The sequence below is a fragment of the Hyla sarda genome, unplaced genomic scaffold (genome assembly GCF_029499605.1).
Source record: "Hyla sarda isolate aHylSar1 unplaced genomic scaffold, aHylSar1.hap1 scaffold_181, whole genome shotgun sequence".
In the NCBI taxonomy this organism is placed as follows: domain Eukaryota; kingdom Metazoa; phylum Chordata; class Amphibia; order Anura; family Hylidae; genus Hyla; species Hyla sarda.
This window is the reverse complement of record NW_026608456.1, coordinates 1-15,799: the sequence shown is the minus strand read 5'-3', so window position 1 is coordinate 15,799 and position 15,799 is coordinate 1. Positions and strand designations below refer to the sequence as shown.

Sequence of the window (15,799 nt, the reverse complement as noted above, 5' to 3'; positions counted from 1 at the left end):
AATAGCATAGCCTAACCCTCTGTACTTTGGTCTATATTGATGCGGGACATAGACAGCCAGCTGATGACCAATCCATTAGTGCAATGGATGGCTGGAAGCATTTGTCTTTGCCTTTGCAATACCACAGAAGCAATGCATGGTCAATGTACAGCAATGACACACCTGTGTGAACAGCCAGGAGACCCCCCCCATGTTATGTTACATAGTTACATAGTTAGTACGGTCGAAAAAAGACATATGTCCATCAAGTTCAACCAGGGAATTAAGGGGTAGGGGTGTGGCGCGATATTGGGGAAGGGATGAGATTTTATATTTCTTCATAAGCATTAATCTTATTTTGTCAATTAGGAACATTCAGCACCCACCCGCTATCAAGGCAGCTGCCTATCATGTCATGCCCTACCTGCACAGGTGTGCTGGCTACTCAAATGATCCAATTAAGGAGGCCATTTAGTCAGCAGCAGCAGAAGTCCTGTGCCTGGACGCTCCAACAGCGGCCAGACACAAGCAGAAGCAGAAGCAGCAGAAGCAGCAGCAGCACCACCTTTTGTTTTTTGGCTGCAGCAGCAGCAGCAAGGCCCACAGGGCTGGCTAGCTGGCTAGCCAGCAAGCAGGTAGCAATGAAAGTAGGAATCTTTCTTTTTAACCCTGTAAGGGGGTGGTGCACTGTACCCGAAGATACTGCCATATCGGGTCAATGCATAGGGCGACGGAAGCAAGCTTCGAAATCGGCCCCCGTTCTCAAAAATCCATTTAATATATGGTCCCCAGATAGGGGACGTATCAGATATTAAACTGATAAGAACAGATACTACACTTGATCTTAGCCAAAAGGCCGAGAAGCGATAACCGTGAAAGGGGCGGGCCCAACAAGGTCCCCTTCATGGGCACTATCACTGCTTGCTGTCAGGGAGGCTGCCAGACAATTTTCCATGCACACTCTGGGCTGGGGGGCAGTCAACCACCAGTACACACAGCAGAACCTAAACCCATACCATTATTGCTAAGCAGCAAGAGAGGGGCCCATTGCACTCCCACGGGGCCTTTTTAAATGCAATCCATAACCCGGATTTGCCAGGAACCCTTCTTACTCCTCCTACTTGCATGTGACACTGGGCTTAGGATCTGCATAGGAAACACACACACAAGCACACACCTACCTTTGTTGCCTGCAGATGCCTCCTTGGCTGTCCCCAAACGGTATCAAACCAACACCCACGGGAAGCTGTAAGCATAGAGGACATGCCTGCACCCCATTGGACTTACCTGTGTGGGTTAAATCCGGGTTATTTGACAACCTATGGCGGTGATGGTTCTGCTCAGGCAGAGCAGTGCTGATGCTCCTCATAAAGCTGTCGCTGCTGTGAAGGTTCTAGGTGACATCACAAATCCCTATGGTTACATACACAACAAAGCTGGGTTGTTGTTGTTTACACTCTGCAAGGCCTGTGGAAGTGAGTGACATCATAGCACTGTAGTTCTGAGGGTTCTAGATGGATGCAACAATCTCCTGTTGCTTCTATGAAGGCCATAATAGACGACATCACCAAACAGCTCCATAGTCACATACACAGCAAAGGAGAGATGTTGTTTACACCTAGTGATGTCAGTGGTATTGAGTGACATCACAGCACAGTGCTAAGGCTCCTGGGCCTGGACACAGCAGCGGCTGCAATATCTCAACGGAGAATACGTTTATATATATGTGTGTGTGTGCGCGTATATATATATATATATATATATATATATATATATATTTCTCCGCCGAAATCACTTTTAAACCCATTTCCACCTTTTTTTCCCTTCTCTTCCTCTTACTTTTTTTTCACGTTTTTTTACGTTTTTCTCCTTTTCGCCTCTTTTCTGGGCGTATTATTCTTCTTTTTCTTCTTTTTTTTCGTCTAATGCATACCCCATCAGTGCAGCAATGCTTATTCAATACCGCCAGCAGATGGAGACACTGGGGGATAATTTTCTAAGGATTTATACTGATTTTTCCTGTCTGAATTTGTCGCACAGAAAGTTGCAGGCCAAATATGTGTGACATTTCTGCGACTTTAGCTTCTAGAGCATTTTTACAACATTATACATAGGTGCTGAATACATAAAAAGCGACTGTTCAGCGACAGACAAGTCGCATCGGCTGAAAGTAGGCCAGAATGTCAGTCCATGTTGGAGCAGGTTTAGATACAGTCTAAAGTATAGATCTCAAAGTCTGTGCACAGAATTTAGCAAGGGCCTCGCACCTTCTGATGCATCAGGTAGGTGCACAATAGCATAGCCTAACCCTCTGTACTTTGGTCTATATTGATGCGGGACATAGACAGCCAGCTGATGACCAATCCATTAGTGCAATGGATGGCTGGAAGCATTTGTCTTTGCCTTTGCAATACCACAGAAGCAATGCATGGTCAATGTACAGCAATGACACACCTGTGTGAACAGCCAGGAGACCCCCCCCATGTTATGTTACATAGTTACATAGTTAGTACGGTCGAAAAAAGACATATGTCCATCAAGTTCAACCAGGGAATTAAGGGGTAGGGGTGTGGCGCGATATTGGGGAAGGGATGAGATTTTATATTTCTTCATAAGCATTAATCTTATTTTGTCAATTAGGAACATTCAGCACCCACCCGCTATCAAGGCAGCTGCCTATCATGTCATGCCCTACCTGCACAGGTGTGCTGGCTACTCAAATGATCCAATTAAGGAGGCCATTTAGTCAGCAGCAGCAGAAGTCCTGTGCCTGGACGCTCCAACAGCGGCCAGACACAAGCAGAAGCAGAAGCAGCAGAAGCAGCAGCAGCACCACCTTTTGTTTTTTGGCTGCAGCAGCAGCAGCAAGGCCCACAGGGCTGGCTAGCTGGCTAGCCAGCAAGCAGGTAGCAATGAAAGTAGGAATCTTTCTTTTTAACCCTGTAAGGGGGTGGTGCACTGTACCCGAAGATACTGCCATATCGGGTCAATGCATAGGGCGACGGAAGCAAGCTTCGAAATCGGCCCCCGTTCTCAAAAATCCATTTAATATATGGTCCCCAGATAGGGGACGTATCAGATATTAAACTGATAAGAACAGATACTACACTTGATCTTAGCCAAAAGGCCGAGAAGCGATAACCGTGAAAGGGGCGGGCCCAACAAGGTCCCCTTCATGGGCACTATCACTGCTTGCTGTCAGGGAGGCTGCCAGACAATTTTCCATGCACACTCTGGGCTGGGGGGCAGTCAACCACCAGTACACACAGCAGAACCTAAACCCATACCATTATTGCTAAGCAGCAAGACAGGGGCCCATTGCACTCCCACGGGGCCTTTTTAAATGCAATCCATAACCCGGATTTGCCAGGAACCCTTCTTACTCCTCCTACTTGCATGTGACACTGGGCTTAGGATCTGCATAGGAAACACACACACAAGCACACACCTACCTTTGTTGCCTGCAGATGCCTCCTTGGCTGTCCCCAAACGGTATCAAACCAACACCCACGGGAAGCTGTAAGCATAGAGGACATGCCTGCACCCCATTGGACTTACCTGTGTGGGTTAAATCCGGGTTATTTGACAACCTATGGCGGTGATGGTTCTGCTCAGGCAGAGCAGTGCTGATGCTCCTCATAAAGCTGTCGCTGCTGTGAAGGTTCTAGGTGACATCACAAATCCCTATGGTTACATACACAACAAAGCTGGGTTGTTGTTGTTTACACTCTGCAAGGCCTGTGGAAGTGAGTGACATCATAGCACTGTAGTTCTGAGGGTTCTAGATGGATGCAACAATCTCCTGTTGCTTCTATGAAGGCCATAATAGACGACATCACCAAACAGCTCCATAGTCACATACACAGCAAAGGAGAGATGTTGTTTACACCTAGTGATGTCAGTGGTATTGAGTGACATCACAGCACAGTGCTAAGGCTCCTGGGCCTGGACACAGCAGCGGCTGCAATATCTCAACGGAGAATACGTTTATATATATGTGTGTGTGTGCGCGTATATATATATATATATATATATATATATATATATATATATATATATTTCTCCGCCGAAATCACTTTTAAACCCATTTCCACCTTTTTTTCCCTTCTCTTCCTCTTACTTTTTTTTCACGTTTTTTTACGTTTTTCTCCTTTTCGCCTCTTTTCTGGGCGTATTATTCTTCTTTTTCTTCTTTTTTTTCGTCTAATGCATACCCCATCAGTGCAGCAATGCTTATTCAATACCGCCAGCAGATGGAGACACTGGGGGATAATTTTCTAAGGATTTATACTGATTTTTCCTGTCTGAATTTGTCGCACAGAAAGTTGCAGGCCAAATATGTGTGACATTTCTGCGACTTTAGCTTCTAGAGCATTTTTACAACATTATACATAGGTGCTGAATACATAAAAAGCGACTGTTCAGCGACAGACAAGTCGCATCGGCTGAAAGTAGGCCAGAATGTCAGTCCATGTTGGAGCAGGTTTAGATACAGTCTAAAGTATAGATCTCAAAGTCTGTGCACAGAATTTAGCAAGGGCCTCGCACCTTCTGATGCATCAGGTAGGTGCACAATAGCATAGCCTAACCCTCTGTACTTTGGTCTATATTGATGCGGGACATAGACAGCCAGCTGATGACCAATCCATTAGTGCAATGGATGGCTGGAAGCATTTGTCTTTGCCTTTGCAATACCACAGAAGCAATGCATGGTCAATGTACAGCAATGACACACCTGTGTGAACAGCCAGGAGACCCCCCCCATGTTATGTTACATAGTTACATAGTTAGTACGGTCGAAAAAAGACATATGTCCATCAAGTTCAACCAGGGAATTAAGGGGTAGGGGTGTGGCGCGATATTGGGGAAGGGATGAGATTTTATATTTCTTCATAAGCATTAATCTTATTTTGTCAATTAGGAACATTCAGCACCCACCCGCTATCAAGGCAGCTGCCTATCATGTCATGCCCTACCTGCACAGGTGTGCTGGCTACTCAAATGATCCAATTAAGGAGGCCATTTAGTCAGCAGCAGCAGAAGTCCTGTGCCTGGACGCTCCAACAGCGGCCAGACACAAGCAGAAGCAGAAGCAGCAGAAGCAGCAGCAGCACCACCTTTTGTTTTTTGGCTGCAGCAGCAGCAGCAAGGCCCACAGGGCTGGCTAGCTGGCTAGCCAGCAAGCAGGTAGCAATGAAAGTAGGAATCTTTCTTTTTAACCCTGTAAGGGGGTGGTGCACTGTACCCGAAGATACTGCCATATCGGGTCAATGCATAGGGCGACGGAAGCAAGCTTCGAAATCGGCCCCCGTTCTCAAAAATCCATTTAATATATGGTCCCCAGATAGGGGACGTATCAGATATTAAACTGATAAGAACAGATACTACACTTGATCTTAGCCAAAAGGCCGAGAAGCGATAACCGTGAAAGGGGCGGGCCCAACAAGGTCCCCTTCATGGGCACTATCACTGCTTGCTGTCAGGGAGGCTGCCAGACAATTTTCCATGCACACTCTGGGCTGGGGGGCAGTCAACCACCAGTACACACAGCAGAACCTAAACCCATACCATTATTGCTAAGCAGCAAGACAGGGGCCCATTGCACTCCCACGGGGCCTTTTTAAATGCAATCCATAACCCGGATTTGCCAGGAACCCTTCTTACTCCTCCTACTTGCATGTGACACTGGGCTTAGGATCTGCATAGGAAACACACACACAAGCACACACCTACCTTTGTTGCCTGCAGATGCCTCCTTGGCTGTCCCCAAACGGTATCAAACCAACACCCACGGGAAGCTGTAAGCATAGAGGACATGCCTGCACCCCATTGGACTTACCTGTGTGGGTTAAATCCGGGTTATTTGACAACCTATGGCGGTGATGGTTCTGCTCAGGCAGAGCAGTGCTGATGCTCCTCATAAAGCTGTCGCTGCTGTGAAGGTTCTAGGTGACATCACAAATCCCTATGGTTACATACACAACAAAGCTGGGTTGTTGTTGTTTACACTCTGCAAGGCCTGTGGAAGTGAGTGACATCATAGCACTGTAGTTCTGAGGGTTCTAGATGGATGCAACAATCTCCTGTTGCTTCTATGAAGGCCATAATAGACGACATCACCAAACAGCTCCATAGTCACATACACAGCAAAGGAGAGATGTTGTTTACACCTAGTGATGTCAGTGGTATTGAGTGACATCACAGCACAGTGCTAAGGCTCCTGGGCCTGGACACAGCAGCGGCTGCAATATCTCAACGGAGAATACGTTTATATATATGTGTGTGTGTGCGCGTATATATATATATATATATATATATATATATATATATATATATATTTCTCCGCCGAAATCACTTTTAAACCCATTTCCACCTTTTTTTCCCTTCTCTTCCTCTTACTTTTTTTTCACGTTTTTTTACGTTTTTCTCCTTTTCGCCTCTTTTCTGGGCGTATTATTCTTCTTTTTCTTCTTTTTTTTCGTCTAATGCATACCCCATCAGTGCAGCAATGCTTATTCAATACCGCCAGCAGATGGAGACACTGGGGGATAATTTTCTAAGGATTTATACTGATTTTTCCTGTCTGAATTTGTCGCACAGAAAGTTGCAGGCCAAATATGTGTGACATTTCTGCGACTTTAGCTTCTAGAGCATTTTTACAACATTATACATAGGTGCTGAATACATAAAAAGCGACTGTTCAGCGACAGACAAGTCGCATCGGCTGAAAGTAGGCCAGAATGTCAGTCCATGTTGGAGCAGGTTTAGATACAGTCTAAAGTATAGATCTCAAAGTCTGTGCACAGAATTTAGCAAGGGCCTCGCACCTTCTGATGCATCAGGTAGGTGCACAATAGCATAGCCTAACCCTCTGTACTTTGGTCTATATTGATGCGGGACATAGACAGCCAGCTGATGACCAATCCATTAGTGCAATGGATGGCTGGAAGCATTTGTCTTTGCCTTTGCAATACCACAGAAGCAATGCATGGTCAATGTACAGCAATGACACACCTGTGTGAACAGCCAGGAGACCCCCCCCATGTTATGTTACATAGTTACATAGTTAGTACGGTCGAAAAAAGACATATGTCCATCAAGTTCAACCAGGGAATTAAGGGGTAGGGGTGTGGCGCGATATTGGGGAAGGGATGAGATTTTATATTTCTTCATAAGCATTAATCTTATTTTGTCAATTAGGAACATTCAGCACCCACCCGCTATCAAGGCAGCTGCCTATCATGTCATGCCCTACCTGCACAGGTGTGCTGGCTACTCAAATGATCCAATTAAGGAGGCCATTTAGTCAGCAGCAGCAGAAGTCCTGTGCCTGGACGCTCCAACAGCGGCCAGACACAAGCAGAAGCAGAAGCAGCAGAAGCAGCAGCAGCACCACCTTTTGTTTTTTGGCTGCAGCAGCAGCAGCAAGGCCCACAGGGCTGGCTAGCTGGCTAGCCAGCAAGCAGGTAGCAATGAAAGTAGGAATCTTTCTTTTTAACCCTGTAAGGGGGTGGTGCACTGTACCCGAAGATACTGCCATATCGGGTCAATGCATAGGGCGACGGAAGCAAGCTTCGAAATCGGCCCCCGTTCTCAAAAATCCATTTAATATATGGTCCCCAGATAGGGGACGTATCAGATATTAAACTGATAAGAACAGATACTACACTTGATCTTAGCCAAAAGGCCGAGAAGCGATAACCGTGAAAGGGGCGGGCCCAACAAGGTCCCCTTCATGGGCACTATCACTGCTTGCTGTCAGGGAGGCTGCCAGACAATTTTCCATGCACACTCTGGGCTGGGGGGCAGTCAACCACCAGTACACACAGCAGAACCTAAACCCATACCATTATTGCTAAGCAGCAAGACAGGGGCCCATTGCACTCCCACGGGGCCTTTTTAAATGCAATCCATAACCCGGATTTGCCAGGAACCCTTCTTACTCCTCCTACTTGCATGTGACACTGGGCTTAGGATCTGCATAGGAAACACACACACAAGCACACACCTACCTTTGTTGCCTGCAGATGCCTCCTTGGCTGTCCCCAAACGGTATCAAACCAACACCCACGGGAAGCTGTAAGCATAGAGGACATGCCTGCACCCCATTGGACTTACCTGTGTGGGTTAAATCCGGGTTATTTGACAACCTATGGCGGTGATGGTTCTGCTCAGGCAGAGCAGTGCTGATGCTCCTCATAAAGCTGTCGCTGCTGTGAAGGTTCTAGGTGACATCACAAATCCCTATGGTTACATACACAACAAAGCTGGGTTGTTGTTGTTTACACTCTGCAAGGCCTGTGGAAGTGAGTGACATCATAGCACTGTAGTTCTGAGGGTTCTAGATGGATGCAACAATCTCCTGTTGCTTCTATGAAGGCCATAATAGACGACATCACCAAACAGCTCCATAGTCACATACACAGCAAAGGAGAGATGTTGTTTACACCTAGTGATGTCAGTGGTATTGAGTGACATCACAGCACAGTGCTAAGGCTCCTGGGCCTGGACACAGCAGCGGCTGCAATATCTCAACGGAGAATACGTTTATATATATGTGTGTGTGTGCGCGTATATATATATATATATATATATATATATATATATATATATATATTTCTCCGCCGAAATCACTTTTAAACCCATTTCCACCTTTTTTTCCCTTCTCTTCCTCTTACTTTTTTTTCACGTTTTTTTACGTTTTTCTCCTTTTCGCCTCTTTTCTGGGCGTATTATTCTTCTTTTTCTTCTTTTTTTTCGTCTAATGCATACCCCATCAGTGCAGCAATGCTTATTCAATACCGCCAGCAGATGGAGACACTGGGGGATAATTTTCTAAGGATTTATACTGATTTTTCCTGTCTGAATTTGTCGCACAGAAAGTTGCAGGCCAAATATGTGTGACATTTCTGCGACTTTAGCTTCTAGAGCATTTTTACAACATTATACATAGGTGCTGAATACATAAAAAGCGACTGTTCAGCGACAGACAAGTCGCATCGGCTGAAAGTAGGCCAGAATGTCAGTCCATGTTGGAGCAGGTTTAGATACAGTCTAAAGTATAGATCTCAAAGTCTGTGCACAGAATTTAGCAAGGGCCTCGCACCTTCTGATGCATCAGGTAGGTGCACAATAGCATAGCCTAACCCTCTGTACTTTGGTCTATATTGATGCGGGACATAGACAGCCAGCTGATGACCAATCCATTAGTGCAATGGATGGCTGGAAGCATTTGTCTTTGCCTTTGCAATACCACAGAAGCAATGCATGGTCAATGTACAGCAATGACACACCTGTGTGAACAGCCAGGAGACCCCCCCCATGTTATGTTACATAGTTACATAGTTAGTACGGTCGAAAAAAGACATATGTCCATCAAGTTCAACCAGGGAATTAAGGGGTAGGGGTGTGGCGCGATATTGGGGAAGGGATGAGATTTTATATTTCTTCATAAGCATTAATCTTATTTTGTCAATTAGGAACATTCAGCACCCACCCGCTATCAAGGCAGCTGCCTATCATGTCATGCCCTACCTGCACAGGTGTGCTGGCTACTCAAATGATCCAATTAAGGAGGCCATTTAGTCAGCAGCAGCAGAAGTCCTGTGCCTGGACGCTCCAACAGCGGCCAGACACAAGCAGAAGCAGAAGCAGCAGAAGCAGCAGCAGCACCACCTTTTGTTTTTTGGCTGCAGCAGCAGCAGCAAGGCCCACAGGGCTGGCTAGCTGGCTAGCCAGCAAGCAGGTAGCAATGAAAGTAGGAATCTTTCTTTTTAACCCTGTAAGGGGGTGGTGCACTGTACCCGAAGATACTGCCATATCGGGTCAATGCATAGGGCGACGGAAGCAAGCTTCGAAATCGGCCCCCGTTCTCAAAAATCCATTTAATATATGGTCCCCAGATAGGGGACGTATCAGATATTAAACTGATAAGAACAGATACTACACTTGATCTTAGCCAAAAGGCCGAGAAGCGATAACCGTGAAAGGGGCGGGCCCAACAAGGTCCCCTTCATGGGCACTATCACTGCTTGCTGTCAGGGAGGCTGCCAGACAATTTTCCATGCACACTCTGGGCTGGGGGGCAGTCAACCACCAGTACACACAGCAGAACCTAAACCCATACCATTATTGCTAAGCAGCAAGACAGGGGCCCATTGCACTCCCACGGGGCCTTTTTAAATGCAATCCATAACCCGGATTTGCCAGGAACCCTTCTTACTCCTCCTACTTGCATGTGACACTGGGCTTAGGATCTGCATAGGAAACACACACACAAGCACACACCTACCTTTGTTGCCTGCAGATGCCTCCTTGGCTGTCCCCAAACGGTATCAAACCAACACCCACGGGAAGCTGTAAGCATAGAGGACATGCCTGCACCCCATTGGACTTACCTGTGTGGGTTTAATCCGGGTTATTTGACAACCTATGGCGGTGATGGTTCTGCTCAGGCAGAGCAGTGCTGATGCTCCTCATAAAGCTGTCGCTGCTGTGAAGGTTCTAGGTGACATCACAAATCCCTATGGTTACATACACAACAAAGCTGGGTTGTTGTTGTTTACACTCTGCAAGGCCTGTGGAAGTGAGTGACATCATAGCACTGTAGTTCTGAGGGTTCTAGATGGATGCAACAATCTCCTGTTGCTTCTATGAAGGCCATAATAGACGACATCACCAAACAGCTCCATAGTCACATACACAGCAAAGGAGAGATGTTGTTTACACCTAGTGATGTCAGTGGTATTGAGTGACATCACAGCACAGTGCTAAGGCTCCTGGGCCTGGACACAGCAGCGGCTGCAATATCTCAACGGAGAATAAGTTTATATATATGTGTGTGTGTGCGCGTATATATATATATATATATATATATATATATATATATATATATATTTCTCCGCCGAAATCACTTTTAAACCCATTTCCACCTTTTTTTCCCTTCTCTTCCTCTTACTTTTTTTTCACGCTTTTTTACGTTTTTCTCCTTTTCGCCTCTTTTCTGGGCGTATTATTCTTCTTTTTCTTCTTTTTTTTCGTCTAATGCATACCCCATCAGTGCAGCAATGCTTATTCAATACCGCCAGCAGATGGAGACACTGGGGGATAATTTTCTAAGGATTTATACTGATTTTTCCTGTCTGAATTTGTCGCACAGAAAGTTGCAGGCCAAATATGTGTGACATTTCTGCGACTTTAGCTTCTAGAGCATTTTTACAACATTATACATAGGTGCTGAATACATAAAAAGCGACTGTTCAGCGACAGACAAGTCGCATCGGCTGAAAGTAGGCCAGAATGTCAGTCCATGTTGGAGCAGGTTTAGATACAGTCTAAAGTATAGATCTCAAAGTCTGTGCACAGAATTTAGCAAGGGCCTCGCACCTTCTGATGCATCAGGTAGGTGCACAATAGCATAGCCTAACCCTCTGTACTTTGGTCTATATTGATGCGGGACATAGACAGCCAGCTGATGACCAATCCATTAGTGCAATGGATGGCTGGAAGCATTTGTCTTTGCCTTTGCAATACCACAGAAGCAATGCATGGTCAATGTACAGCAATGACACACCTGTGTGAACAGCCAGGAGACCCCCCCCATGTTATGTTACATAGTTACATAGTTAGTACGGTCGAAAAAAGACATATGTCCATCAAGTTCAACCAGGGAATTAAGGGGTAGGGGTGTGGCGCGATATTGGGGAAGGGATGAGATTTTATATTTCTTCATAAGCATTAATCTTATTTTGTCAATTAGGAACATTCAGCACCCACCCGCTATCAAGGCAGCTGCCTATCATGTCATGCCCTACCTGCACAGGTGTGCTGGCTACTCAAATGATCCAATTAAGGAGGCCATTTAGTCAGCAGCAGCAGAAGTCCTGTGCCTGGACGCTCCAACAGCGGCCAGACACAAGCAGAAGCAGAAGCAGCAGAAGCAGCAGCAGCACCACCTTTTGTTTTTTGGCTGCAGCAGCAGCAGCAAGGCCCACAGGGCTGGCTAGCTGGCTAGCCAGCAAGCAGGTAGCAATGAAAGTAGGAATCTTTCTTTTTAACCCTGTAAGGGGGTGGTGCACTGTACCCGAAGATACTGCCATATCGGGTCAATGCATAGGGCGACGGAAGCAAGCTTCGAAATCGGCCCCCGTTCTCAAAAATCCATTTAATATATGGTCCCCAGATAGGGGACGTATCAGATATTAAACTGATAAGAACAGATACTACACTTGATCTTAGCCAAAAGGCCGAGAAGCGATAACCGTGAAAGGGGCGGGCCCAACAAGGTCCCCTTCATGGGCACTATCACTGCTTGCTGTCAGGGAGGCTGCCAGACAATTTTCCATGCACACTCTGGGCTGGGGGGCAGTCAACCACCAGTACACACAGCAGAACCTAAACCCATACCATTATTGCTAAGCAGCAAGACAGGGGCCCATTGCACTCCCACGGGGCCTTTTTAAATGCAATCCATAACCCGGATTTGCCAGGAACCCTTCTTACTCCTCCTACTTGCATGTGACACTGGGCTTAGGATCTGCATAGGAAACACACACACAAGCACACACCTACCTTTGTTGCCTGCAGATGCCTCCTTGGCTGTCCCCAAACGGTATCAAACCAACACCCACGGGAAGCTGTAAGCATAGAGGACATGCCTGCACCCCATTGGACTTACCTGTGTGGGTTAAATCCGGGTTATTTGACAACCTATGGCGGTGATGGTTCTGCTCAGGCAGAGCAGTGCTGATGCTCCTCATAAAGCTGTCGCTGCTGTGAAGGTTCTAGGTGACATCACAAATCCCTATGGTTACATACACAACAAAGCTGGGTTGTTGTTGTTTACACTCTGCAAGGCCTGTGGAAGTGAGTGACATCATAGCACTGTAGTTCTGAGGGTTCTAGATGGATGCAACAATCTCCTGTTGCTTCTATGAAGGCCATAATAGACGACATCACCAAACAGCTCCATAGTCACATACACAGCAAAGGAGAGATGTTGTTTACACCTAGTGATGTCAGTGGTATTGAGTGACATCACAGCACAGTGCTAAGGCTCCTGGGCCTGGACACAGCAGCGGCTGCAATATCTCAACGGAGAATACGTTTATATATATGTGTGTGTGTGCGCGTATATATATATATATATATATATATATATATATATATATATATATATTTCTCCGCCGAAATCACTTTTAAACCCATTTCCACCTTTTTTTCCCTTCTCTTCCTCTTACTTTTTTTTCACGTTTTTTTACGTTTTTCTCCTTTTCGCCTCTTTTCTGGGCGTATTATTCTTCTTTTTCTTCTTTTTTTTCGTCTAATGCATACCCCATCAGTGCAGCAATGCTTATTCAATACCGCCAGCAGATGGAGACACTGGGGGATAATTTTCTAAGGATTTATACTGATTTTTCCTGTCTGAATTTGTCGCACAGAAAGTTGCAGGCCAAATATGTGTGACATTTCTGCGACTTTAGCTTCTAGAGCATTTTTACAACATTATACATAGGTGCTGAATACATAAAAAGCGACTGTTCAGCGACAGACAAGTCGCATCGGCTGAAAGTAGGCCAGAATGTCAGTCCATGTTGGAGCAGGTTTAGATACAGTCTAAAGTATAGATCTCAAAGTCTGTGCACAGAATTTAGCAAGGGCCTCGCACCTTCTGATGCATCAGGTAGGTGCACAATAGCATAGCCTAACCCTCTGTACTTTGGTCTATATTGATGCGGGACATAGACAGCCAGCTGATGACCAATCCATTAGTGCAATGGATGGCTGGAAGCATTTGTCTTTGCCTTTGCAATACCACAGAAGCAATGCATGGTCAATGTACAGCAATGACACACCTGTGTGAACAGCCAGGAGACCCCCCCCATGTTATGTTACATAGTTACATAGTTAGTACGGTCGAAAAAAGACATATGTCCATCAAGTTCAACCAGGGAATTAAGGGGTAGGGGTGTGGCGCGATATTGGGGAAGGGATGAGATTTTATATTTCTTCATAAGCATTAATCTTATTTTGTCAATTAGGAACATTCAGCACCCACCCGCTATCAAGGCAGCTGCCTATCATGTCATGCCCTACCTGCACAGGTGTGCTGGCTACTCAAATGATCCAATTAAGGAGGCCATTTAGTCAGCAGCAGCAGAAGTCCTGTGCCTGGACGCTCCAACAGCGGCCAGACACAAGCAGAAGCAGAAGCAGCAGAAGCAGCAGCAGCACCACCTTTTGTTTTTTGGCTGCAGCAGCAGCAGCAAGGCCCACAGGGCTGGCTAGCTGGCTAGCCAGCAAGCAGGTAGCAATGAAAGTAGGAATCTTTCTTTTTAACCCTGTAAGGGGGTGGTGCACTGTACCCGAAGATACTGCCATATCGGGTCAATGCATAGGGCGACGGAAGCAAGCTTCGAAATCGGCCCCCGTTCTCAAAAATCCATTTAATATATGGTCCCCAGATAGGGGACGTATCAGATATTAAACTGATAAGAACAGATACTACACTTGATCTTAGCCAAAAGGCCGAGAAGCGATAACCGTGAAAGGGGCGGGCCCAACAAGGTCCCCTTCATGGGCACTATCACTGCTTGCTGTCAGGGAGGCTGCCAGACAATTTTCCATGCACACTCTGGGCTGGGGGGCAGTCAACCACCAGTACACACAGCAGAACCTAAACCCATACCATTATTGCTAAGCAGCAAGACAGGGGCCCATTGCACTCCCACGGGGCCTTTTTAAATGCAATCCATAACCCGGATTTGCCAGGAACCCTTCTTACTCCTCCTACTTGCATGTGACACTGGGCTTAGGATCTGCATAGGAAACACACACACAAGCACACACCTACCTTTGTTGCCTGCAGATGCCTCCTTGGCTGTCCCCAAACGGTATCAAACCAACACCCACGGGAAGCTGTAAGCATAGAGGACATGCCTGCACCCCATTGGACTTACCTGTGTGGGTTAAATCCGGGTTATTTGACAACCTATGGCGGTGATGGTTCTGCTCAGGCAGAGCAGTGCTGATGCTCCTCATAAAGCTGTCGCTGCTGTGAAGGTTCTAGGTGACATCACAAATCCCTATGGTTACATACACAACAAAGCTGGGTTGTTGTTGTTTACACTCTGCAAGGCCTGTGGAAGTGAGTGACATCATAGCACTGTAGTTCTGAGGGTTCTAGATGGATGCAACAATCTCCTGTTGCTTCTATGAAGGCCATAATAGACGACATCACCAAACAGCTCCATAGTCACATACACAGCAAAGGAGAGATGTTGTTTACACCTAGTGATGTCAGTGGTATTGAGTGACATCACAGCACAGTGCTAAGGCTCCTGGGCCTGGACACAGCAGCGGCTGCAATATCTCAACGGAGAATACGTTTATATATATGTGTGTGTGTGCGCGTATATATATATATATATATATATATATATATATATATATATATTTCTCCGCCGAAATCACTTTTAAACCCATTTCCACCTTTTTTTCCCTTCTCTTCCTCTTACTTTTTTTTCACGTTTTTTTACGTTTTTCTCCTTTTCGCCTCTTTTCTGGGCGTATTATTCTTCTTTTTCTTCTTTTTTTTCGTCTAATGCATACCCCATCAGTGCAGCAATGCTTATTCAATACCGCCAGCAGATGGAGACACTGGGGGATAATTTTCTAAGGATTTATACTGATTTTTCCTGTCTGAATTTGTCGCACAGAAAGTTGCAGGCCAAATATGTGTGACATTTCTGCGACTTTAGCTTCTAGAGCATTTTTACAACATTATACATAGGTGCTGAATACATAAAAAGCGACTGTTCAG

At 45.9% G+C, this 15,799-nt stretch overlaps 7 non-coding genes across 7 annotated transcripts; all 7 read right to left on the bottom strand.

Annotated features, from left to right (window-relative positions):
• Positions 1–656: 656 nt before the first annotated feature.
• LOC130314163 (U2 spliceosomal RNA) lies at positions 657–847 on the bottom strand. Its single transcript, XR_008861902.1, has one exon. It is a non-coding gene; the product is annotated as a U2 spliceosomal RNA (small nuclear RNA).
• Positions 848–2,927: 2,080 nt separating this feature from the next.
• Positions 2,928–3,118, bottom strand: LOC130314151 (U2 spliceosomal RNA). The gene has a single exon (XR_008861891.1). It is a non-coding gene; the product is annotated as a U2 spliceosomal RNA (small nuclear RNA).
• A 2,090-nt stretch (positions 3,119–5,208) lies between these two features.
• Positions 5,209–5,399, bottom strand: LOC130314359 (U2 spliceosomal RNA). Its single transcript, XR_008862065.1, has one exon. It is a non-coding gene; the product is annotated as a U2 spliceosomal RNA (small nuclear RNA).
• Positions 5,400–7,487: 2,088 nt separating this feature from the next.
• LOC130314346 (U2 spliceosomal RNA) lies at positions 7,488–7,678 on the bottom strand. Its single transcript, XR_008862054.1, has one exon. It is a non-coding gene; the product is annotated as a U2 spliceosomal RNA (small nuclear RNA).
• A 2,088-nt stretch (positions 7,679–9,766) lies between these two features.
• Positions 9,767–9,957, bottom strand: LOC130314334 (U2 spliceosomal RNA). The gene has a single exon (XR_008862043.1). It is a non-coding gene; the product is annotated as a U2 spliceosomal RNA (small nuclear RNA).
• Positions 9,958–12,045: 2,088 nt separating this feature from the next.
• On the bottom strand, positions 12,046–12,236 carry LOC130314267 (U2 spliceosomal RNA). Its single transcript, XR_008861996.1, has one exon. It is a non-coding gene; the product is annotated as a U2 spliceosomal RNA (small nuclear RNA).
• Positions 12,237–14,326: 2,090 nt separating this feature from the next.
• LOC130314144 (U2 spliceosomal RNA) lies at positions 14,327–14,517 on the bottom strand. Its single transcript, XR_008861885.1, has one exon. It is a non-coding gene; the product is annotated as a U2 spliceosomal RNA (small nuclear RNA).
• Positions 14,518–15,799: the final 1,282 nt, after the last annotated feature.